The sequence below is a fragment of the Brassica napus genome, chromosome C1 (assembly GCF_020379485.1).
Source record: "Brassica napus cultivar Da-Ae chromosome C1, Da-Ae, whole genome shotgun sequence".
Taxonomy (NCBI): Eukaryota; Viridiplantae; Streptophyta; class Magnoliopsida; order Brassicales; family Brassicaceae; genus Brassica; species Brassica napus.
This window is the reverse complement of record NC_063444.1, coordinates 24,075,639-24,096,182: the sequence shown is the minus strand read 5'-3', so window position 1 is coordinate 24,096,182 and position 20,544 is coordinate 24,075,639. Positions and strand designations below refer to the sequence as shown.

At 37.8% G+C, this 20,544-nt stretch overlaps 1 long non-coding RNA gene across 2 annotated transcripts; it reads left to right on the top strand.

Moving 5' to 3' along the window:
- The first annotated feature begins 1,616 nt into the window (after nucleotides 1-1,616).
- LOC106374682 lies at nucleotides 1,617-3,974 on the top strand. 2 transcript variants are annotated; one of them, XR_007318529.1, is made up of 5 exons: nucleotides 1,617-2,122; nucleotides 2,212-2,386; nucleotides 2,891-2,966; nucleotides 3,367-3,521; nucleotides 3,608-3,974. It is a non-coding gene; the product is annotated as an uncharacterized LOC106374682 (long non-coding RNA). The 2 variants fall into 2 exon arrangements; XR_001275035.3 differs by having other exon boundaries at nucleotides 1,626-2,122; nucleotides 3,367-3,974.
- Nucleotides 3,975-20,544: the final 16,570 nt, after the last annotated feature.

Sequence of the window (20,544 nt, the reverse complement as noted above, 5' to 3'; positions counted from 1 at the left end):
GTTTTCTAAGAAGACTTTCTAGAAGACTTCCGGGAATACTTCCAAGAAAATTTCCCAAAAGACTTCCGATGACTTCTTAAAAGACTTCTCAAGACTTCCCGGAAGACTTCCCAGAATACTTTCCAAAAGACTTCTAGTGGAAGTGTTATATGTCTGAACTTATGTAATGTTTGATATTTTTTGAGTTTGATTAATTTTTCTTAAAGTCTTCTCCCTTAGTTTTAGTAAATTTGATTAAAATTTTGTGTTATTTTGTTTTGCTATTGAAGTTGTATCAATAACTTCAATAAATTCAAGTATTTTTGGCAAGACAATATTGTAAACATGAACATATTTACTAAAAATTTCATTAATATCTCTTCAAATTTACAAAATAATTCACAACTAAAAGAGTACACACATAAATCACAAAACATGCCATAAATAGAACTGTTACACATGGAGTTAGAGATTATTCTTCCACAAAGATAAGTTTGGACTCCACTTGACAAGGGAGAAGACTCCGTCAGAAGACTTCCTAGGAAGACTTTCTCCCTTGTCAGAAAGTCTTCTAGGGCATTATATTTTAGAAGACTTCAAAAATCTGACTCGGATCTGAAAAACTTGCATATTAAAAAACGTTCAAATGGCTTTAAAACAGAGAAAATGAGTGAAAAATTAGATAGATCTATTTTAATAGAACACAAAAAATAGATATCCAACATTTTGGAAAAAATGTAAGAGTTTTATGAAACAAGAGGTTACCTAATGAAGAAAAATCAGACATGGAAACTAACCAAAACGTTCAAATCTGTTATGAAGGATGAGACATAAGAAAAGACTATGTTAGAAGACTTGCAGGTAGTCTTCCATGAAGTCAGAAGACTTCCAGCAAGTCTTCTGGTGCATTATATTTTAGAAGACTTTTGAGAAAACTTCCCAGAAGTCTTCCAGAATCAGGTCTAGATCTAAAAAACCTGCATATCCAAACCCAGATTTGAAAAACCTGCATATCCAAAAATGTTTTAATGCCTTCAAAATAGAGAAAATGAGTGGAAGATTAGATAGATTTACCTTTATAAAATACACAAAAGTAGATATCTAAAATTTATACATTTACCTTTAAATAAGTGGAAGATGAGAATCATGTGATAAAAAATCTGTAAAAACAGGATAAATTAGTGAGAAAGACATGAGATAAAAAATGAAAATTTGATAAAAAAAATTGGTGTTTTTAAGTTTAAAGAGATTAGAAAGATGTTGGAAAGTGTTAATTTGGGAAAAGGTAAGAGCTTTATGCAATAAGAAGTTGCCAAAAAAAAAATCAAGACATGAAGATTTACCAAAACGCTAAAATCTGTTATGAAAGAGGAGACATGGAAGAAGACTCCATCAGAAGACTTCTAAGAAGTCAGACTTCTAGTGCATAATATTTTAGAAGACTCCGAGAAGACTTTTCAAAAGTCTTTCAGAGTCTGATATAGATCTGAAAAACCTGCATATCCAAACTCAGATTTGAAAAACACGTATATCCAAAAACGTTCAAATGGCTTCAAAAAGAAAAAAAAATGATTGGAATCTATATATCTATTATTATAAAGAACACATTCATTCTCTTCTCCTCTTGCCACCTAAAAAAATAGGGGAAGAAGGACATTACACGTTTCCCATTCTTTTGTTCTAACCTGCCCGAGCAAATGGACCAGAAAACATACCAACTCAATCTAATATTGCTACCCATGTCACTTAAATTTTAGCCCATTTATGACCCAAGTCTATTTTATACCTTCGTCTTCTCCAATCCCTTTCTCGCACCGCCCTAGTGATAACACCTCTGTAACGTTTGTCCTCTTCATTCAACCTTCTCATTAAGCGTCTCCATTTACTCTCTCCGCCATCTCTCCCACTACGTTCAATTTAATGACCCTTTCCAACCTCACTCTTGAAATCCCCAATTTCTGAGATTATAAATAAGTGATATTGCAGACGTCTAAAAAGTGTGTTCCAACTTCCTCCGACATCCATCACTTGAGTTTAAATACTTTTTGGTATGACTACTTCCTTGGTTTTTTTACTGGATTTCGGTTTGTTTTCCGGTGGTTTCGCGGGGGATCATCACTTGAGTTTAAGGATTCTTCTAAATGTGAGCTCCAAAACAATGGATTTGACAAGTTTTAAGTTCTCAATGCGTTTTCTGATTCGTCTTCTGGTCTTTTTGTATTTGTCATGCAGAAAACTTGGATTCGTAATTTGGCTATTTGAGCAAAAAAGATATGAAGACTGAAGAAATAATTAACGTCAATCATCTAATATTTTCTTGCACTACGCATTTGTTGCTAACAGAGCTATATTCATGTTCTTCTCTTTGTGCTTCTTTATGTTGATCCAGAGTACAAAGACTATGGAGGTAATTTGATCAACGCTCTTCTGCAATTTCAAAAGTTGCATATCAGTTGATCATTTTCTTTGATGTCCATGTGTTATAATCCATCAACGTTGGGTCATAATTTAGTAGTCCAACAAGTTGATCAAATAGGGGAAAAACACTGAAGTTTGAACTCTTTTTTTTTTTTTTCTGGTCAAAGAAGTTTGAACTCCTTTTCCTTTGTTTTTATAGGTATCCATTGTTCATGTGTATGAATGATTAAAATACCCTCTGGTTTACTCTTGGTTTCTTACCGTCAGGAACATTCTTTCAACCCTTACTATGACCATTTCACCAATAAATTCAATAAGTTTATGTGTTTATCTATTTTTCTGCTATTGAGTGTTGGTTCACATCTTATTTTCATCGCAAATGTCAATTCATGCTCACTAGGCACTAGAATTAACTTAAGATTATATTATTGATTCACTTTTCCATAACATTATGTATTTGGGGTTGATCAAAATAACATGATTATGGTCACAGGGGCCAGGTCCTGATGCACGCAGAAGCAACAAAGATGGTGCTTTTGATATTTTCCAGTTGGCTACGTTGAGGCATAGTAAGTTAAATTAATGCAGATATAAGTCTTTACGTTTTTCTTTTTCCCATGCCTTTTTGTCGACAAAATTTGAAAGCTAATATGTATTTAACTACATATTCTACAAAAAGCTTCAAACTATATTTTTTGGAAGTTAGAAGAGTTTATTTTTAGCAACTTATATTGTTGCTCTGGGATTTCCAATGTTTGATAGTGAATATAAAAATATACCAATTTTTAAAAGAACATGGACACAAAACTAAGAAAAATATATTCATACCACTCACACACCGTGAGGTATTTTTGCATGGTTTTATTTCAATTTTTAATTCGACCGCCGATGTTTAAAGTAATATAAGGTGTGATGGCAATGACAACAGTTTCTTGCTTTCTAACGCTTCTATATTAACCATTAAAACAGAACTACTTGCAGAAAAGGTAGCAAGATGTAACAAGGTGACGGGCAAGTGACACATATCAGCTCTCTCTGATGGGTTATGACCGAGAGTGTATTAAGATTAAGAGGACGTAGCGCCGTCTTTGACTCCATGGGTGCGGGATGGGCAATGTCACCAGGTGATATAGCTTTAAAGATCTGGCTGAATAGGTTTTCTAAGCTTCATCTCAACTTCTCATCAGCCCCTCCATCATTTACCAAACAGATTTATGGGCCTACCAAAAATAGACAAGCTGAAACGTTTCTGCAGCCTTTTTGCCATTTCTGCTACTCTTCGTTTACATGTACAGCCTGGTCGGAGTTGGAGAACAGAGTTAGCAGCTGCAAATAATGAAGGAAGCTGAGAGCTTGACTTCTTGAATGACATCGACCTTGATTTTCAAGTTATGATTTCTATGCCTTTTGTTCAAAATAAAATATAACTAAATAGTGTGATCTTTTCTATTTTTTTACTACTTAGTAGCCATGATCAAGGATTTCCAAAGAGTTTTTTTTTTATCTTAAGAACTTCAATGTAATGTAATATTTTTATCCATTACTCTATTCAAACTTTCTTTACTTTTTTTTTTTAATCTCAGGAGCTCCATTTATAACATTTCAAGACATTTGTCACTCACTTCTCTATAATTTTAACTTAGCTTATGAATTTGGGTTTGGCCCCATTTAAAAAAAAATATTAGCTTACTAATTCTTGGTTATCATTACTGGACCAATACACAAAATTAACATTAACATTTTTTCTTATAAAAAGTCTTAATCTTTTTTGCTACAAAGAGATAGACATTACAAAAAGATAGAATCACCGAAGGCCTAACACAAAGGTTTCTTTTACTTTTAAAGAAAATGGCAAGTACAATAACAATTTGCAACTTAACTACAGTCATAAAATTTTCAAACATAATTTTTTAATGTGTAACGTTGTACTTAATTATGTATTAGACATTGCCACTCACTTCTCTATAATTGCCGAAATTATGATTTGGCTTTCTAGGCAAAGAAGATTTCCTTCTGGTGTTTGGTCTGAGAGTAAACACTATAGAAAGAATGTACTCAACTCCTCGAACGATACTTTGAAGATAGAAGAAATATAACATCTAATTGTCTATTTGAAGATCATAATACTCTGGAGATATACTATTTCTAAAATAAAGTTACATAATGATTGGTTAGGATTAGTGTTTTAAAAATAAATAAAGCTAAAGTTCTAAGTTAAATCCCAACCAATCACCCACATTTAAATAATTTGTATGTAATCACTCATTTGGAAAATAGTCTTTTATGCACTTTTATGGTATATTTGAATTATGAAAATTGTAAATTTAGAAAAGATATTTACCAAAAACTAAAAGGATTATGAACACTGATTATTTTCATGAAAATTTATAGACATCAGCTTAATGAAATTCTAAAAACAGACTACATTCTCACCGAAGAGAAAGGTTATAAGAACACATCAAAAAAGACTATAGATCTACAAATTTACTACTTATGTATCTATTTTACTACTTTCATAAAAAGTAAATAATGGTATTTTTTTAAAAAAGCATATAATAGTAATGAGTACAACTTGACAAAAACATATAAACAAAAACAAAAGTAGATAAGCTAAAATAAAAAAACATATAAAAGGCATACATTGTCAATTAAAAGTAGAACATAGCCCAGTTAAAATCATATCAAAAATCGGTTCATATAACAACCGCAATGAAATTTAGGTTGGATATCATAATCTCAAACTATTCAACCGTAAAAATATAAAAATATCAACAAGAATAATCACGAAAATAATGAATCATACATAATATATAACTGATTATTTTAGATAAAATATATATAAATGTTAAATAAAATATACGAATTTTCTGCGCGAAGTGTGGTACTCATAATAAATACTATTATAGTGAAGGTTCAATCTCATAATAGTAAAAATCAATGGAATTTTTTTTAAAAATATATTAACAGTAAATTCAAAAACAAATGTATAAGAAAGAAATAATCCATATTTTATGTGTTGAATTTCAACCATAGTTTCGAATAATTTTGTTTATTTATTATTTTAATATAACAAGTATTAAATGTGAAATAATTACATGATTAAAAGTAAAATTTCTTTTTAGATGATTAGATAAATCTATAATTTCAAAAAATGTAACAAAATTAAATGATGAATGTAAACATCATAACTTTAAGATTAAACTAAATATTTTAAATGTATATTAAAATTTAAAATATTTTTATACTACTTTTCATTTGCGTACCCGCCCTACAGGCGGGTTTTCCCTAGTATATATATATAGTACAGTTTGCTTCAATCCAAAGCTGTCGGCGTCGTCTTCCATATCAATAAGTCGGGCGACATCGTGACGACACGTGTCCGCTTTAACAAAATGCAACGATTCATTTAATTTGGAAATCTCATGGGCTTTTAACTGTGAGCATAAATCTACAAGGTTTTTGGCTAACAATTTCTTTCAGATTTTGTACGAGGCACGTAGGCCCATTCTCGGAAACATCTAATGAAGCGAAGAAGTGGAGTTTGTCTCTCCCCTTCCTTCTGTGGCTACTTTGCAACGACTGATCTTCTTCAAAATCTCTGAAACATTCCGAGTTTGTGGCGTTTTCCTTTATTGTTATTTAGTTTTCTCATTGTTGAGGTTCAGCTAATAGAAAGATCTTCCTTGCTAAAGTAAAATCGCAAACTTGGGTTCATCTTTTTTCCATGTCTACACCAACAATGGAGTTTGGGGATGACGATTGAGACAAAACGTCCTAGAGAACCTAGGTTTCTAGGTTCGAGATAACGATTCGTTTTTGGTTCTTATCCTGCAAGACGTTACGAGATGTCCAGATTCATCGCCTTTAAGAAACCTCTTTACTCCATGGACAGCACATCAAGCATGATCTGACATTCAATGCTGCTTATTCCTCTTCTAGGCGGTGTATTCTCTTATATAAAGGTAAGCCTTCATCCCTTAAACATCATCTTCACAATTCGTGATAATACCAAAAAGTTAATTGCAGTCTAATGGCTAATTAATTTGTTCTTCTTGCTGATCTGAATGCTGGGCACTGTTCTTTCACATTTGAGGTGCGACTTCTCTGGTCTTGGAAGGCGAGGAACGTGAAAAGCTGTAGCAAGTTGATGGGTGTGGCGACTTATTACGTTCTTTAAACTCATGATTATTAGAACTATTCCAGCGTTTATAACTTAAATTACCAAGCTATTGTGTTTATATCTTTATTGAACCTCTTTTGAATGAGAAAAGTTGTGACCGTTTGTTGATTACCTTTCTATCTTCTTCTCTCTCAGTATAGCTAAAGGAAACTGATACCACTCAAATTACCCTAAGGAGTGAATTACTCTCTCAAATAAGAGGCTCAATTGTAGTACTTAGGGATCAAATCCACAAGGAGCTAGGAAACCTATTAAATCTAGTAATTTATTAATTCTAAGTGTTTGTTGTTTTATGGTTTAAATGTAAATAGCAATCATAATTGAGCAAGTCTATTGCTTGACTAACAAGATGATTGGGGGTGTAACTTATTGGAAAGGTATTAGATGCAGGGTTTCTATTCAGGTGTTGGAGATTATAATCCTATAGATGCCTATCAGTTGCATGCATGATATATTAGAGCTCAACCCCTTAAACACAGTAATCAGCGATGGCAATGTTTCACTGGTTACCTAACTAGATCTTGGATCTCAACTGTCGTTTGTTGACCACAAGAAAGTGACGATCGATGGTCCTATAGGGATATCGATCGATACACCTTTCACAAATATCGATCGATTGTCAAAAGACAATATCGATCGATGCTTCTAGTTAAGCCTTAGGGGTCAGTTGATAATGCTCACTAGCTTTCTAGTTCAGCGGTAGCCTTTTTCCCGTTGTCTAGTATGACAGATTAGGTTGAGGACTGGATGGTCAAAGATGCTTGACTCATGCAGATTCCTAGATTCAATATTCTAGTTAGCTAATCTAGAACAAACATTAAAAACAATCAATCAATGAATACCACAACTTAGCAATCTACAGTTGGGGCTAATCCCTCTAACCTATTTGAACCCTGAATCTAACAGGTAAACTACTCAGACATAGCTAAGCAATTCATGACACAAAATATAAATAAAAACTGCATAGAATAGAATAGATGAATCAATGGAGTTCCAATCACAAATCTCTCTATGATCTTCTCTCCTAAAACTCTCTGCTGAAAATAAGAATACAAAGGTGGCCAAAAGCTCTCTTGCCCCCTAACACTTAGGCAAGTATATAACTATTAGGTTAAAAACTCGTCAGGGGTAATCTTGTAATTTGGTGAAGTCGTGGGTTTAAAGTCGGTTGAAACCAAGTCATGCTTCCGCGTCTGGACATAGATCGATGGTACAAGATGTACATCGATCGATCATAATCTTCAATCGTCGAGGCTTCTCTTCTGTATCGATCGACGTCACTGGATGTGCATCGATCGATTGTTTCTTCTTCGTATCGACCTCTTATGGTCAGCTCGGATGAAATCTCTTTTAAGCTCCTAAATGCTCCATAATCATCACTTTATTCCAAGATACTTCTGAACCTGAAGACATACCTAATAGGATAGAATATATAGTATATAGATAGTAAAATACTTATATACAATGGGTAAAAATGGGTCAAATCCATGGTATATCAACTCCCCCAGACTTACCCTTTTGCTTGTCCTCAAGCAAAACAAACAGACAGTCTCTCTGAAAGAGGTTTGAAAACAGCAGGGACTTATAGATATAAAACATAGAAATCATCACCTCTACAATTTCGCAAACCACATCTAAAGTCCTAATCACAAAAGCACATTATGCAATATCCTAGCTTAGCAACCAAATTCAACTAGTCTACAACTCAGCAAATCTTGTCTGACATTCCCTCTACTAACCTCATTTCTTAGCATAAATATAAAAGTGCATGCTTTACCTTGGGAGTATCGATCACAGGATGAAAGGATTTCAGACAAGTATCTGGAACTGCAGGTAAAAGTTAGTATCTAATTTCTCTCTCTCTAATTTCTCTCTTGAGTCAAAGTCTGCTTCCATTACAGGATCAGTGACCAAGATTGGACAGGCTTCCATGAATCAAGTCTTAATGGTGGTTGCCACCAAGCCCTGTTCACTTCTTTTTGACCTATATCCAAGAATTCTTTATGAAGCGGGCCTTGAAGATTGCCGCCTCCAAGTCACGTTTGAATTCTTTATTTGGAATCTTTATGAAGAAAGCCTTAATGGTTGTAGCCGCCAAGTCATGTTCATATTCCTCCTAACTAAATCATAAGTCCTATTTAATTAATAATTTTCAGATTTTTTTTTTTCAAATAAAAACTAACTACTCTAGGTTCGAAATAGAGAGAGAAAATTGTGATAAATAAATCTACATAAAGCTTTACCTTCCAGACTTGTCTGAAGAATCCGATCCCATGTATACCAAGCCCCAAGACAAGCGATTATGTCAGGTTTAGTGTTGGAGGTCAGCTTTGGTTCTTTCAAACAATCAAGGCAAGTGTGTATAGTTGACAGGTTGATCCACTTTAGCATCTTAGTACTATCTGCAATCACTAAATCTAGAATGGTGCTAAAGAGTGGTTAGACATTCATGTAGTAATCATAGTCCCTTTCACATAGCTAAGCATAATTTATTAAAATCTTTTATATGAATCAGAATAAACTATATCAGTAAAACTCCCTCCAGACTTAAATTACACTGTCCCAGTGTAACATAGTCGGAGTTACGGTGGAAATAAATCATAAGTACAAATGTAACAAGTTAGGAAGATAAACCTGACCGGAGTGGGAATCGATCGATGTGCATAGGTATGCATCGATCGTCGTGTGTGTGTGTATGTCGATCGATGTCGACGTGTCGTCGGTCGATATGTTGGTAATCATCCTACTTGGGTCTTGCCATAAATCTGAAAGAATAAAAACGAAAATAAATATTAATAACTAAGAAAACCAATTAAAATTACCTAATAGTGGGTTGCCTCCCACTCAGCGCTTTGTTATAGTCATTTAGCTTGACTTTGGAGGTATGTGGTTAGTTGGTGGAAAAACAGCTACTTGTTGGGAAACAAGCATCCACTTCATCTCTGCACATTCTAGACCAAGCTGCAATGAAACTTCTTGTGGCATCATCATTTCTGGTCCATCTCTCATCCATCTTTTGTACTGCATTTGAGATGTTCTGTAGCCTTTCTAGGATGTCTTCAATGCTGAACTGATACCATCCTATATTGTTGTAGGCGTATTCTAATAGCTCGTTCAGTTGCTCCTGCATTGACTCCATGTTCTTCGGTATCAGCTGGACGTCGTCTGGTGTAGACGTGGTGTCGATCGATGCGACCAAGTGTCTGTCGATCGTTTCTGGTGCTTTACTGTCGATCGATTTGGAGTGTCCTATGTCGATCGATGCTGATATCTGGTGTTGAGATGCGAGTTGCCTCTGAATGGCTTTGACTTCCTTTTGTAGCCATTCTGCTTGGCTATCTAGTCCACTGAGTTTGACGTCGAATGAAAAATAGATGTCATCACATTGCTTCTCAAGTCGTCCCTCTAAGGTGTCTATAGCTGTGTAAAGCTTTGATGTGATCTGATCAACTTCTGCTGCTATGTAGGGAAGATGTTCTGTAGGTTTCTTGCCGTTGAGCGATGTCCTTCGGAACCTATTGATCGATGTTGAACCCTCTTCCTGAAAATTGTGTTGATCATTAAGCTTACAAATGTCCTTCTGGACATTCATCAGCTGTGTAGACAAGGTGTCCAAGTATCGCATGATAGGTGAGGTGAAACGGTCGTGCATATCCTCATAAGATTTTAACCTATCCTCCATGGCTGCGAACCTTGTGTCGATCGATGTGATGTTGCAGATATCGATCGATGTGGCTGGCTGTGGATCATTCATTCGAATGGTATCCAAATCTTGCTGTAGCAGATCAATTCTCGTGCTCAACCAGTCCACGTTGTTGTTGAGAAGGTTGTATACGTCGTTAATCCTCGTGTTGATGTATGCGATCTCCCATTCATCCTTCTTCTCTGCCAAACGTTTCGGTTCTGCAAGAATCTGGGATGTCTGTGGCTTGACGTCGATCGATGTTGCTTTGTTGGCGTCGATCGATGGTGATGTCGGAGCTACCTTCTCAAGGTTGTGCTGCATACTCTTAATCTCTGTCCTCATCTCTGCCATACTTCTGAAAAGCTCATTGTAACCTCTGTCCAAAGGTTGATAAGTGTCATCTACCAATGTCTTGAGTTTATCTCCTAGCTTTTCCTGAGCTCCACAAATACCAGTCACCATCTCATTGATCTCATCCTTGGTGTACATCTCTGGTGCCAGACTTGTAGATGTGAAGGAAGTGGCATGTTCTGGAAGACATATGTGACTCTTTCAAATAGGGATGCTCTCTCCAAAAAATTTATGATGTTGTCCTTGGTAACAGGGATCATCTCACCAGCTATGCTTCGTGCATGTCCAGACTCATCTATGTAGACACCATATTCGTCCTTCTGTTCCCATCTGAACTTTCTGGCTTCGTAGCTGTCATAAACGCGACGTTCACATTCGTAACGTTTATCGATCGATGGTGAAGGTGCCTTATCGATCGACGTTGGTGTTACCTTGTCGAACGATGTAGAAGCAACCTTGTCGATCGATGCTTGGCCAACAGGTCTGCACGTTTGGTGTGAACCAATTCCTGTTGTGGTGGCCCTTGGATGTTCGTCTGGAACAGCTGGATTGTTGTCTGGAATGCTGCGTTGCTGCATAAACAAGTTGTCTGCTCCATTGGCCAACCGAAGAATATCTGATATGTCCTCTCTAAATACTTGTAGAATCCTTCCATCTATAGCTCTTGCATGGCCATCTTGGTCCCTGAAAATACCAAATTCATCAGGCAATAGAAAGTCGTAATCAATACTCATATTCTTCTTAGTAGATAAAGAAAGTTTAGGTTTAAAATGAGAATCGATCGATGTTGATACTGGTGTATCGATCGATGGTAGACGTTTGTCTGTTGAATTAGGGTTTTTGGATCAAATGCTCTTCCTAGGTGTTCCTTATGATTGGTTTGTGGGAGCATTCATCTTTTCTGCTTCTGTTTCGTGAGAAGTAATTTGGGGTGCAAAACTCCTTATATAGGTATTGGTAAACCTATTTGGAATTGGAATTTTCCCTTTCTCCTCTTCTAAGGCGGCGGCCTCAATATCGATCGATGTACCAGGTGTGGTATCGATCGATGCAGAAGATCAGTTTGCTGGATGAGGGTGGGTATCGACCGATGCTGAGTATACATTGTCGATCGATGGTGGAGGCGTGTTGTTGAAAGAATGGGTTGAATATCTTTCATCCGGCATAGCAATCTCTGTAGCTCTTTCCTTCCAGTAATCCTCATCTTACTCCTCAGTAGGATCCTCGTTGGATGAAAGAATCACAGTCTCCACTGCAAAACTTTCATGGAATCCACTATCTACCCAACTGCCTATGGAATAGTCATCTCGTCCGTTCTTGTTGGGTTGTTGAAAGGTGAAGTCTGGATAGTACTGATCTAGTAATGTGGAGTGGTCTACCGGCTGCATCCTGTCGAGCGACGTGGAATAGCGTTCATCGACGACGACTCATTGGAATCGATCGATGTGATAGTGTGAGTGTCGATCGATTCCGAGTACTCGGTTTCGTACTCTGCTCCACAATGGCATGCTGCAATGTAGCCAAGATCATTTCCAAGCTCCACGACGTTGACCTGTTGTCTCACAACTCGAACTAGGTCATAGTGGACGTCTGGATCTATCAGTGTCAGACACAATCTGTTGGTGTTCATGTCACATACAGCTCCTACTATAGCTAGGAAAGCTCTTCCAAGCAGAAATGAAGAGTTCCAGTTAAGCTTGATGTCCATGACATGAAAATCTACTGGGACAAGGGCATTACCGATCTGTACCTCTAGGTCTCTTATGATGCCTCCTGAGCTCCTTTCTGAAAGATCCACGAAGGTGAAAGATTTTGATGAGGGCTCTATTTTCAGACCCAACTGGTCTGCCATAACCTTAGGTAGAATACTGACTGATGCTCCTGTGTCACAAAGTGCATGGGGAAATTCAATACCTTTTACCATACATGGTATTGCAAACTTCCCAGGAGCACTCTTCTTCTTCAATGTGATCCTTAGTTTCATCGTTTCCCTGATGTAATGAAACATTTTCCTAATGTCCTCCTCAGTTTCCTTAGTCTCCCTGAAGAACATCCACAGCCGGTGTGTGTAATAAACTTCATCAAATTGTTTCTCCACTGGGATTCTGAGGACTCTTTTAGTGAAACCATCCATCTCCTTCTCATTAGCTTCCCTCTTAAGGTGTTTAGGAATCTTCTCCTTCCTTTTCCTTAACACTCTTCCCTCAGTTGCCTCATCAACTTGCATAGGCTCTGGTGTAGTGTCTGAAGGGTTGATTGTAGGTTCTGGTGGGGTTGTTAATGGTTTAGGTGGTGGTCTGAGTGCGTTTATTCGGTTACTATCAATTGATGGTAATCACACTTGGTAGGTGAGAGGTGCCCGTCGATCGATGGGAGGTGAGGGTGGTCGATCGATGTCGGTCTCTCTCTGTCAATCGATGGCTGGCTCATGCGGTCGATCGATTTTGACGTAGAATGGGGAGGGGGTGAGGATGTTTTTCTGCGAATTTCTCATGAGTCGTGATTCGAACTGCACTACACTCCGTAGTCGATCCAGCAGATGACGTCGATCGATTTCTAGAGTAATCCGTCGATCGATCTTCGTCCTGGTCTGTCGAGCGATGTGCATCCATTGACATCGGTCGACACCAATGTGATCCGCTGAAACTCATGGAGCTTTCACCAGAAATCATCATCTAGGATGGCATTCACGTGGTGTTTTGCTTTCTCAACTCCTACCTCTCTAGCCAAGGCTTCCTGCCTCTTTACAGTGTCTCCAGTCTGAACCACCTGCATTTCAAGCTTCCTTACTTGAGTCCCTAAGGTCTCAATCCTTGTGTTCAGATTGTTGTAGGCTGAATCTATCTTCCCATTGAAATCCACAGTGAGTTGTTGCTGTCCTTCCAGAACTCTATCAGGCATTGCTTCGATCTTACTTTCCTGAGTCTGTGGTGGTGGATTCTGGTAGTATGAGTTTCCATAGCCTCTGCTGTTGTTGCTGAAAGGTTTCTGGAACTTTGAACTCTGGTTACTCCTCTGACCATTGCCATGGAAGTTTCTGTTTCCATCCTGGTTTCCAGACCTCTGAAATCAAGTTCCTCCAATGTACTTCACATCTTCTTCTCCTTCATTGTCTACATCTACTTCTTCTTCAGCTGAGCAGACCTGCTTCCTAAGAAGCTCATGAACCACATCTAACTTTGCTCTAACTAAACAACTTGACAAAAACATATAAACAAAAACAAAAGTAGATAAGCTAAAATAAAAAAAAAACATATAAAGGGCATACACTGTCAATTAAAAGTAGAACATACCCAGTTAAAATCATATCAAAAATCGGTTCATATAACAACCGCAATGAAATTTAGGTTGGATATCATAATCTCTATTCAACCGTAAGAATATAAAAAGATCAACAAAAATAATCACGAAAATAATGAATCATAGATAATATATAACTAATTATTTTAGATAAAATATATATAAATGTTAAATAAAATATACGAATTTTATGCGCGAAGTGTGGTACTCATAATAAATCCTATTATAGTGAAGGTTCAATCTCATAATAATAAAAATCAATAGAATTTTTTTTTAAAATATATTAACAGTAAATTCAAAAACAAAATGTATAAGAAAGAAATAATCCATATTTTATGTGTTGAATTTCAACCATAATTCCGAATAATTTTGTTTATTTATTATTATAATATAACAAGTATTAAATTTGAAATAATTATATGATTAAAAGTAAAATTTCTTTTTAGATGATTAGATAAATCTATAATTTCTAAAAATTTAACAAAAATAAATGATGAATGTAAACATCATAACTTTAAGATTAAACTAAATATTTTAAATGTATATTAAAATTTAAAATATTTTTATATTACTTTTCATTCGTAGGGCGGGTTTTCCCTAGTATATATATATAGTACAATTTGCTTCACTCCTAAGCTGTCGGCGTCGTCTTCCATATCAATAAGTCGGGCGACATCGTGACGACACGTGTCCGCTTGAACAAAATGCAACGATTCATTTAATTTGGAAATCTCATGGGCTTTTAACTGTGAGCATAAATCAAGGTCTTGGGCTTATAATTTCTTTCAGATTTTGTACGAGGCACGTAGGCCCATTCTCGGAAACATCTAATGAAGCGAAGAAGTGGAGTTCGTCTCTCCCCTTCCTTCTGTGGCTACTTTGCAACGACTGAGCTTCTTCAAAATCTCTGAAACATTCCGAGTTTGTGGCGTTTTCCTTTATTGTTATTTAGTTTTCTCATTGTTGAGGTTCAGCTAATAGAAAGATCTTCCTTGCTAAAGTAAAATCGCAAATTTGGGTTCATCCTTTTTCCATGTCTACACCAACAATGGAGTTTGGGGATGACGATTGAGACAAAACGTCGTAGAGAATCTAGGTGTCTAGGTTCAAGATAACGATTCGTTTTTGGTTCTTATCCTGCAAGACGTTACGAGATGTCCAGATTCATTGCCTTTAAGAAACCTCTTTACTCCATGGACAGCACATCAAGCATGATCTGACATTCAATGCTGCTTATTCCTCTTCTAGGCGGTGTATTCTTTTATATAAAGGTAAGCCTTCATCCCTTAAACATCATCCTCACAATTTGTGATAATACCAAAAAGTTAATTGCAGTCTAATGGCTAATTCATTTGTTCTTCTTGCTGATCTGAATGCTGGCCACTGTTCTTTCACATTTGAGGTGCGACTTCTCTGGTCTTGGAAGGCGAGGAACGTGAAAAGCTGTGGCAAGTTGATGGGTGTGGCGACTTATTACGTTCTTTAAACTCATGATCATTAAAACTATTCCAGCGTTTATAACTTAAATTACCAAGCTATTGTGTTTATATCTTTATTGAACCTCTTTTGAATGAGAAAAGTTGGGACCGTTTGTTGATTACCTTTCTATCTTCTTCTCTCTCAGTATAGCTAAAGGAAACTGATACCACTCAAATTACCCTAAGGATTTAATTACTCTCTTAAATAAGAGGTTCAATTGTAATACTTAGGGATCGAATCCACAAGGAGCTAGGGAACCTATTAAATCTAGTAATTTATTAATTCTAAATGTTTGTTGTTTTATGGTTTAAATGTAAATAGCAATCCTAATTGAGCAAGTCTATTGCTCGACTAACAAGATGATTTGGGGTGTAACTTATTGGAAAGGTATTAGATGCAGGGTTTCTATTCAGGTGTTGGAGATTATAATCGTATAGATGCCTATCAGTTGCATGCATGATATATTAGTGCTCAACCCCTTGAACACAGTGATCAGCGATGGCAATATTTCACTGGTTAACTAACTACATCTTGGATCTCAACTGTCGTTTGTTGACAACAAGAAAGTATCGATCGATGGTCCTATAGGGATATCGATCGATACACCTTTCACAAATATCGATCGATTGTCAAAAGACAATATCGATCGATGCTTCTAGTTAAGCCTTAGGCGTAAGTTGATAATGTTCACTAGCTTTCTAGTTCAGCGGTAGCCTTTTTCCAGTTGTCTAGTATGACAGATTAGGTTCAGGACTGGATGGTCAAAGATGCTTGACTCATGCAGATTCCTAGATTCAATATTCTAGTTAGCTAATCTAGAACAAGCATTAAGAACAATCAATCAATGAATACCACAACTTAGCAATCTACAGTTGGGGCTAATCCCTCTAACCTATTTGAACCCTGAAACTAACAGGTAAACTACTCAGACATAGCTAAGCAATTCATGACACAAAATATAAATAAAAACTGCATAGAATAGAATAGATGAATCAATGGAGTTCCAATCACAAATCTCTCTATGATCTTCTCTCCTAAAACTCTCTACTGAAAATAAGAATAAAAAGGTGGCCAAAAGCTCTCTTGCCTCCTAACACTTAGGCAAGTATATAACTATTAGGTTTGACCAAAAAAAAAAAAAAAAAAAAACTATTAGGTTAAAAACTCGTCAGGGGTAATCTTATAATTTGGTGAAGTCTTGGGTTTAAAGTCGGCTGAAACCAAGTCATGCTTCCGTGTCTGGACATCGATCGATGGTACAGGATGTACATCGATCGATCATAATCTTCAATCGTCGAGACTTCTCTTCTGTATCGATCGACGTCACTGGATGTGCATCGATCGATTGTTTCTTCTTCGTATCGACCTCTTATGGTCAGCTCGGATGAAATCTCTTTTAAGCTCCTAAATGCTCCATAATCATCACTTTACTCCAAGATACTTCTGAACCTGAAAACATACCTAATAGGATAGAATATATAATATATAGATAGTAAAATACTTATATACCATGGGTAAAAATGGGTCAAATCCATGGTATATCAGAAACTCTTTTTTCATTAGGCTTTATCGCTTCTTATTCTTCCTTAGTCAGTCTTCAAGTTTTGATTATTATTTTTTGCTTCATTTTAACAGAACATAATATCTAGATCAACATCGAACCGGAGTCGTCACCACCACGAGTTACACCAGAGCAGGATCCAGTGTCGGTTGTTGCCAACTGAAGATCTTGAACATCAGTAAGTCTCTTACTCTTAGAGCCATAGTGTTTCGTCTCTCTTGATTTCTTAGTTTTTTACTGTTTTTGTTTGATAGGACTGAACTTAGTGTGATGTTGGACGAGGATTTAGTAGACCGTTCTTGAGTCAGGTGACATAGACAGCTTCTGGGATTCTAGACTTCTCACTTCAGTGGAAAGAATACCAAGAGATGATGGGGTTGATGGTGGAATCTGTAAAGAAACAATCCCTGGAGCTGCGGGAGAAAAAAAGATTCTGATTTGAAACAGCCTTTGGAAGCACAATAATGAGAGAAATCTCACCTCTTTATTGGCATGAAGCTTTAAAGTTTTCATTTAAAACAGGAGAGCACAACTATCCTGGAGGTGATATGCCTTCTGCCACATGTATCACCTGCAACTTCTCAGATAGTGAGAAAACAGCTACTGATCAGATCACCGGAGGTGATGACAACCTCTCAAACCACCCTGGCGCATCGGATGCAATAGCCGCTGCAGAGCAGCCCATTTCTGGCGGAAGCAATGCAGAGGAACGACTGGTTCCAGCAGCAGAAAATGCACTAAAAAGCACGCACGGATTAGTTGCTTAAGTGATGGAACTAAGACCCTAATGTTTATTTTATTGGAACCATCTTTGACGTTATGATATTTTTTCTTCGAGTTTTATGATTTTTCTACCATATTTAGTTTTCTCCATCAAGTTTTATGATATAAACCATGTTCGCTTCTTCTTCCATAAATAATATACGTCTTTTATTCCATTCACGTGTTGGTTCTCATATGGGTAATGACAAAGTAAAAATTAGGCTTCGTTGACGAATGAAGTCAACAACGATCTTACACAATCATCTATGGCTTGCTTCGTATCTCCATTTTTAAACCTAATATAGTGTTACTTTTATTTTTTCCAACGAAATAACTGTATACTCTGAGAGGAGGGAATTTGATTACTAGTGATAAAGAAACTGAACAATGTTGAATCTGAGTTTGGTTAGGTCGAACGAAATGAAACTAAAGTCGATGGTGGGTCTTTCAAAGGCGTTCTATTAATCAGTACGTGATAACAAATGAGATTAAAAAGAGATTAATGGAAAGAAAGAAAGGTCAGAGCTTTGTAGAAAGACTCTGACGAGAACGCTGGAGAGGTCGATTGGTCGTAAAACCCTAGATCTTGCCGTCCAGTGTTTGTCTCTCTTTTCGGCCCCTATTCTCTTCCCATATGACTTCCTTTTATAGGCTCTACTTGTCTAACACTCGTTTGCCCTAGCAGTTCAGGCCCAGACTAATGCTTTATGGGCTTCTCAGCCTGTCGATGGCTTGATGGGCTATTCGACCGAGCGATGGCTTGGCGGGCTGATACTGACCCAGTCGGCCAATCGACTGTAAGACCCGGTCGGTCCATTGAGCTCTCGAACCAAACGATAGGTTGACCAAGTTCGATCCCAACTAGACTTCCGGTGTCAATGATCCGAATCCTGTTAACTGATGGGCCTTGTGGGGGAATGCTAAATTCATCTACAACAGTAAGCCCCCCCAGTCCTCTTGTAAGGAGACGTAGCTCCTTGCAGTGGAGTATCGAAACTAGTTCTGAGGATAAAGGATTCGGTCACGTTCTCGATTGAGTTCTGATCAGGAACCGACGACTGCGCCGATCAATCGATCGGTCGGTTGAGGTTGATTGATCGGTCGGTTTGCGAAGATGATCGATTGGCTGAATAATCTTCGTTTTGAACGATCCAGCAGTCGACGGGACGTTGTTCGTCACTTTTGATCCTTTGGCGATCGATTGATCGATTAGTGTCTGCCTATCGATCGGTTGGCCGTCGCTATTTATCTATAAATAACTGGAATGACGCTCCCGTTGGTGTTGAGGTTTAGGAGATAATTCGGGCCCAACAAGCCCAATACCATCAACAGTAATAATGGTATTATCCCCTAAAGCCCGTTATTTTGTCTATAAATAGGATCTTCTTCTTTTGGGTTTTACTTCTTCTCAAACCCAAAAGGTATTTTCTCGTCTCCTTCTCCCTTCTCTCTTTCTTCTCTCTTTCACTCGAGCGAACGCTCGATTTAGGGTTTTATATATACATTTTTTGGCGTCGATCGCTCGGCGACGAGAATGGCATCGCGCTCGATCGATGATGTGGCTTCCCGATCTCTCGATTCGGGTTTTGGGATCGAGGAGTCGCTCCAGCGAGATGAAGACCGGCGTCGTCCGGCGAGTGATAGGGAGGACCTCGAGGCGAGCAACGATGATGATGGTGCTGTGATCGGGGGTGAATCTGTTGAACGCCTTACGCATGGAATACGTCCGGTTGGGGTTAGGTCCGACGGACGGAGCTCGAACACTACCGGGATCGTAGGTCAATCGTTGCGAAGATCGGGATCTGCGATCAATCGACTGACTCTGTTTCGTTGCCACCGCGACGGGACGACTGAAGAGCTTCCCGATCTTGCTCCGGAGTTCGATCGGTCGCGTGGGATGGACGAACAAGATTGGAATGATGTTGATCCCACTCGTTCTACACTAGAAGAAGTCTCTTTGTTGATGGAGAGGTGTTGAGCGTCCGGTGTGACCTTCATGATCCCAATATCCGACCAGCGTCCATGGAATCCGCCGGTTGGATATTGTTGCGTCTATGAGTCGTTTTTCGGGGAAGACTCGAAGTTGTGGTTTCCGATCCCTCGTTTGATCACTTCTTATTGCTTTTGACAGAATATCGCCATAAGTCAGCTGATGAATGGGGGCAGTCACGATTGCTGTTGCTTTGATGGTCATGGCAGCTGAGATAGATGTGTTGATGTCCGTTCGCGTATTCGAGGAGTTGACGTAAACTCAACCAAAACCGAACGGGTTCTACTCGGTGCAGATGGGGTCCGGTCTGAACATCTTGACTAGTCCCCTCGTCAAGACCAAAAGATGGCAACATTCCTACTCCTATGTTAAAGCGGATGAGGCTGGGTTTGAGGATCCACTGGACGTCGATCGCCGGGTTTTATGGAGTCGCCACATTGGTAGATTGTTTTTGTCAATCAATTTTTCCAGAATTGTTGATTATAACTTTGTCTTAAAACTTTGCAGTGGGTAATCCAAAAACTTTTGGACCTTGGGACGCTTTCCGGAGAGACGTGCCGAAGACCTTCGTGCTTCGTCCTCAAGAGTGGAAGGACTTTGATCGCAAAAGGATCCGCCGTCAACGAAGACGTATCGTTGAAGGTTTGTTCATTCTCTCCTCTCCTTTTTTCTTTATATTGCCTTATCCCCCCTTCTGGTCAATCGATTGATTGTTATTGTTTCCTCACGTTTTCCTTTTTTTTTTTGTAGCTGATTGGGCGTCAAACATTCTTTGCGAAGAGGCGAAAGGAAAAAGACTAAAACTCCCGATCATGGGGACGTCATCGAAGGTGTATCCG